We start from the raw sequence: 6,142 nt of genomic DNA, 5'->3' as shown, positions 1-6,142 counted from the left end.
AAAGTAATTCATACATTAAAGAAGTAGTTTTCAAGGCGCTTGTTCGATCTATTCTTGAGTACTATTCATCAATGTGGGATCCTTACCAGGTAGAAGAAACACACACACACACACACAGAGAGAGAGAGAGAGAGAGAGAGAGAGAGAGAGAGAGAGAGAGAGAGAGAGGGGAGGGAGAGAGAGAGAGAGAGAGAGAAGATCCGAGAGTGTTACAGGGAACACTCAAGTGGCAGACGCTACGAGGGAGGTGTTCTGCACCACCGAGAGGTTTACAATTGGAATTTCGCAAGAAACTTTCCGGGAAGAGTTGGACAAAATATTATTTCTTCCCATGTATATGTCCTGAAATGACAACAACGAAAAAATTCGAGAAATTAGAGCTGAAACAGAGGATTACAGACAGTCACCCCCACGTACCATTCGCGAATGGAAGAGGGAAGGGGGATCAGTTAGTGGTACCGGAAGTACCCTCTGTCACACAACGTCAGATGGCTTGCGAAGTGTTGATGTGTATGTAGACTGGCTATGACTCCACTAGTCTTTCTGATGAGCAAGACATTAGGCCAGTGTCCAGCATCTCTGAGAGAATAAGTAGCATTGTCAGCGGAGAGGCTTATCGTAGTACTGTGTGCTGGACTCGATAATGAAGACGATTGTTGAGATACTGTACTCCACAGAGTATATCTTTCAGGTATCAATAAAAAAAGCATTAAACTGTTAATATGAGTCTTTTCAAATATGCATCCATTCATTTCCCAAAAGCTCTACCTTCTCGAAGAATCGTTCTATCTTTATTTTCAAATGTTCAAATGTGTGTGGATTCCTAAGGGGTCATCGGTCCCTAGACTTACACAGTAATTAAACTAACTTAAACTAATTTATGCCAAGAACAGCACACACCCATGCCCGAGGGAGGACTCGAACCTCTGGCGAGAACGGCCGTGAAGTCCGTGACCTGGCGCCTCAGACAGTGCGGCCACTGAGCGCGATACTATTTTTATTTTATTTATTTGTTTATGTAGCGTGATCTCATTAAGGCCACCACGCCCTTTCTTAAATCGGATCAAGGTTTCAGATACACCATTTTTAGGTAATGGTTTCCTGAGAAATAACAGTTTTAATAAGACACTAGGGTGGAGATTCAAAACTGTTCCGTCTGAACTGATAGGAGGCTTCTTGTTTGCCGCGTAAAGTGAAACCGAGCATTCTCGTGCAGAAACACGTCACCATTACTCGAGAGATGCGTCTTTTTTCTCATTTTTCTGTCTAACGATGGGCTTCAGAACTGATTGTCTCTCCCTTTCCGTTATATGCAGTATATTCTCTTAGGGTCTTAATTAACGGCAGTCATACCCGTCTGGTTGACAGAGGTATATGGTTTGTTGGGCGATACGACCCCATACAACTGTCAACATAGGAAACCCATGTCGTGTCACCGGTTACGATGTAACCTCCCCACTACATGGTTCTGTATGAAATTTAGCCGAAATTTACATCCAACTCTATAAAGAGACTACCTATTACCAAAACTATGTACTCACAATCTGTTTCCCAACTTAAACTCGTATGCTGACCTTTGATTAAACAGAACCTAATTTGAACTGAACTGTAACGTGTCCTTACGTTACATGCGCAACTGAAGTAAAACAATTATATAGCCAAACATCAAAATTGACAGCATTGTTGCAGATTTATCGGAAGCACAACAGCAAACAGCAAGCAGACAGCTAGATTTCTATTTTTAAATAAAATTTCCAGAGAATATTCAAACTGTTGCATACTATATGTATATGTGGTAATGCGTAATGACAAACCTTCTTTAAACAGTGGAAAGGGGAGTGTAACTATACCAATGAAATTATATTCCAAGATAACGACTTTAGAATGAAGTATATATTCAAAAAGACAGAGTAAAATTTCGCGTGATATTCACACATAACATTGGTCTATGCTTAACGAAGTCAACAATGATTTGAAAAATGTACAGTGTTAACAGACAATTTCTATAAAAATCAAGCAACCACATCAATTAATATCTTAATGTATGACTCAGGGAAGTGGCGAGGTTTTTCTCTCAGCTCTGAGCAAGTTAATTAGCTGACAATAGTAATAATAAAAAAATATTCGAAATTTATATTCTTTTCGCCTTCCAATATATACATCATACTCATCTCTGCTGTCCTTTACAACAAATCTTCCTTCATCCAACAGATACAATCACAAGTCAACACAGCACTACTGAATACGTCCATCGCCTACCAAATTTCAACTAAGAATGAATCGGACTGCGCAGGGGCAAAGACTATGCCACAACAAGGTCAAAGACTGTTTAACAGTAACATAACTTGCTCTGTCTCTGAAGTGCACATCGATAACTTACAAAAATCAAAATAACATGCCCACCTTACAACGATTCCGTTCAGTATAAGTTTTATCTCCTTCAGTTGCGTAGCGAGGAATCCAGAGAAACATTCATCAGCTGAGCTTTATTGTTCTCAGAAAAGAGTTATGGCACTCTAATTATTTACGTGAATGTCATGCATAACACTCGTAGCAACCCGCGAGTAGCTGTCCGGCAGATGAGAAACAGCGAAACGACGGTTGCCAACAATTTTCTCACTTATTGTCTACTATTTCTTTGCTGACTACAAACAGACGGTGACTACTAATATCATCATAAGCATTCACCTTAAATTCATAAACAAAGTGATATTATTGGCGCACAAAAATTTCATAGATCAATTCGGTGCGTAACAAGCAAAATATTTGCGATGAATGTCAATAGCTATTAGACATTTTCCGCTGGAAACCGTATTACAGTACAGATTTCATATTTGGCAGGATACTATTTTTAACGACTACCATAAGCGAACGAGGTCACGTAACAGAGCTAAGAGACGCTGGATGTTCCTTCCACGATACTGCAGAAGTACTCGGCAGAAACAGAGCCACTGCACTTGATTGTTGGCAGTGGTGGTATGGACTCTGGACGGCCACTTGGCATTACTGGTAGGAAGAGCATCGTGTTCGGCGTGTAGCTCTGGCGAATTTTACTGCATCTGCAGCAGCAATTTCAGCAGCAGTTGCACCACAGTGACACAACGACCTGTTACAAATCGGTTACTACAGCTCCAGTTCTGAGCCAGACGCCTTGTAGCGTGCATTCACCGCCATTTGGGATTTCAGTTGTGTCATGCGATAGCTCATTGGAAGACAGGATGGATGTCTGTTGTGTCTTCTGATGAAAGCCTGTTCTGCTACGGTGCCGGTGATGACCGTGGTTTGGTTAGAAGAAGGCCAATTGGGAGCCTTCACCTAACGTGTCTGGGTGCTAGACACTAGTACTGTTAATATTTTTAAAATTATCAGTAATCCGACGTACCGATGGTTAAAAAGTATCGTTATCGGCCCTCGATGTATCGACAAAGATTATCGATATAGCTATATTTCATATATACGTAGCGACACACCAGTCAAGAAAATATCGACTGCACATTGTAAATATACTATCAGTCTTAGAGCTGTTCATTTAAGTATTGATTTATTACTAGATATTCTGTACATCAACAAACTAGCAGCCTGCTTATCCCCTCTCATAACAAGGATTGAAAGGAAAACAATGCACTTTCACGCTTACTGAAAATGGCAACTGTCGATAAGTGGCACAATAAAAGGTGCCCGTCGTTCGGCTTCGTAGGATATGTCTGGAATACTTTATTTCGACTTCCCTGTTTTTTTCATTTCTGCAAACGTCAGCGACCTAGCTGTTGTAGTGACAGAATTGCGTGGTTGAGTTAGACGTTGCAGTTTCTGTTGGTAGCGCCGAGCGCCAATTACGTTAGCATCTCCCCTCACACATCTCCGCCCACCGCAAAAACCAATCGTACCATTTAGATTTTTGTTCGTCAGTTTCAGCAACTGTTTTTGAAGAATATCGATGTGAAGAAATAGCACACTAGTTGAGTTAAAAACAGATTTTTTTTTTTTTACGTGGCTGGTGTGCTATTTCTTCACATCGAACGAATATCTTGTTATTCCATTCACACCGCCACCCCCTCCCCCCCTCCCCCCTCTCCCCTCCACCCTCCCCCCCTCCCCCCGCCCACCAGTGCAATCGGACTTCTTCTTTGTGCCATCTGAGAGACTGGACGTGTTGAAAGCTCAAAAAATGGTTAGGCTCCCTCACTCATGAAAATAAAATTATGTTCTACCACAACTTCAAAAGAACAAATATTTGTTGAAAATTGCGAAAAATATAATATAAAATATAAATATCAGCCCTAGATACTGCAATTTAGATATCGATATATCGGTGAAATGAGCAAACTTATATCGATATAATTTACAGTGAATATTATATAGATATATCGAAATTTATAGTCAGCCTGCTAGACACTATGGAACTATATCTGAAGGTACGGTCCAGGGTGCGATTTCATGCGACAACAGGAGAACTCTCGTGGTTATCCCACGCACCCTCACTGCAAAACTGTACGCCAGTCTGGTGATTCGATCTGTTGTGGTGCCATTCATTAACAGCATTCCAGCGGGTGTCTTCCACAGGACAGCGCTCGCCCACATACCGCTGTTGCAACCCAACATGTCCTGCCGTGTCGACATGTTGCCTCGGCCTGCCCGATCACCAGATCTGTCTCCAATCGGGCAGCAACACCATCGAACGACAACTCCAGTATCATCCACAAACAGCATTAACTGTCTGTTTATTGACCGACCAAGTGCAACAGGCATTGAAGTCCATCCCACAAACGGCACCCGTACAAAAAAATGCATGGATGTTTGTATGGCTCAAATGTTTCAAATGGCTCCGAGCACTATGGGACTTAACTTCTGAGGTCATCAGTCACCTAGAACTTAGAACCACTTAAACCTAACTAACCTACGGACATCACACACATCCATGCCCGAGGCAGAATTCGAACCTGCGACCGTAGCGGTCACGCGGTTCCAGACTGTAGCGCCTAGAACCGCTCGACCACCCAAGCCAGCGATGTTTGTACGCTTGCATTCAACATTCTGACGGTTACACCGGTTATTAATATAGCAGCATTTCACATTTGCAATGGCTTATCTCGCGCTTCTATTAACCAGTGATCATGGGATATTAATCACTTAAATCTACATCTACATCTACATCTACATCTACATTTATACTCCGCAAGCCACCCAACGGTGTGTGGCGGAGGGCACTTTACGTGCCACTGTCATTACCTCCCTTTCCTGTTCCAGTCGCGTATGGTTCGCGGGAAGAACGACTGTCTGAAAGCCTCCGTGCGCGATCTAATCTGTCTAATTTTACATTCGTGATCTCCTCGGGAGGTATAAGTAGGGGGAAGCAATATATTCGATACTTCATCCAGAAACGCACCCTCTCGAAACCTGGCGAGCAAGCTACACCGCGATGCAGAGCGCCTCTCTTGCAGAGTCTGCTACTTGAGTTTATTAAACATCTCCGTAACGCTATCACGGTTACCAAATAACCCTGTGACGAAACGCGCCGCTCTTCTTTGGATCTTCTCTATCTCCTCCGTCAGACCGATCTGGTACGGATCCCACACTGATGAGCAATACTCAAGTATAGGTCGAACGAGTGTTTTGTAAGCCACCTCCTTTGTTGATGGACTACATTTTCTAAGCACTCTCCCAATGAATCTCAACCTGGTACCCGCCTTACCAACAATCAATTTTATATGATCATTCCACTTCAAATCGTTCCGCACGCATACTCCCAGATATTTTACAGAAGTAACTGCTGCCAGTGTTTGTTCCGCTATCATATAATCATAGAATAAAGGATCCTTCTTTCTATGTATTCGCAATACATTACATTTGTCTATGTTAAGGGTCAGTTGCCACTCCCTGCACCAAGTGCCTATCCGCTGCAGATCTTCCTGCATTTCGCTACAATTTTCTAATGCTGCAACTTCTCTGTATACTACAGCATCATCCGCGAAAAGTGGCCTAGACAAACGTTTTCCCCAAATTTCCTTACTCTGAGTTAGTTACTTTTTGGTGCTGCGATTTTTTTCCCGTCAGTGTATTTGTATCAGTATTATTAGAGTATTAGTGCTCTGCGTGCTGAAAGTCTCAGCGCCAAACGGGTTGCATTTCGTAGCGGACGGCT

Source organism: Schistocerca piceifrons, chromosome 2, assembly GCF_021461385.2.
Source record: "Schistocerca piceifrons isolate TAMUIC-IGC-003096 chromosome 2, iqSchPice1.1, whole genome shotgun sequence".
NCBI lineage: Eukaryota > Metazoa > Arthropoda > Insecta > Orthoptera > Acrididae > Schistocerca > Schistocerca piceifrons.
The sequence above is the reverse complement of the archived record's forward strand: the minus strand, read 5'-3'. Positions refer to the sequence as shown.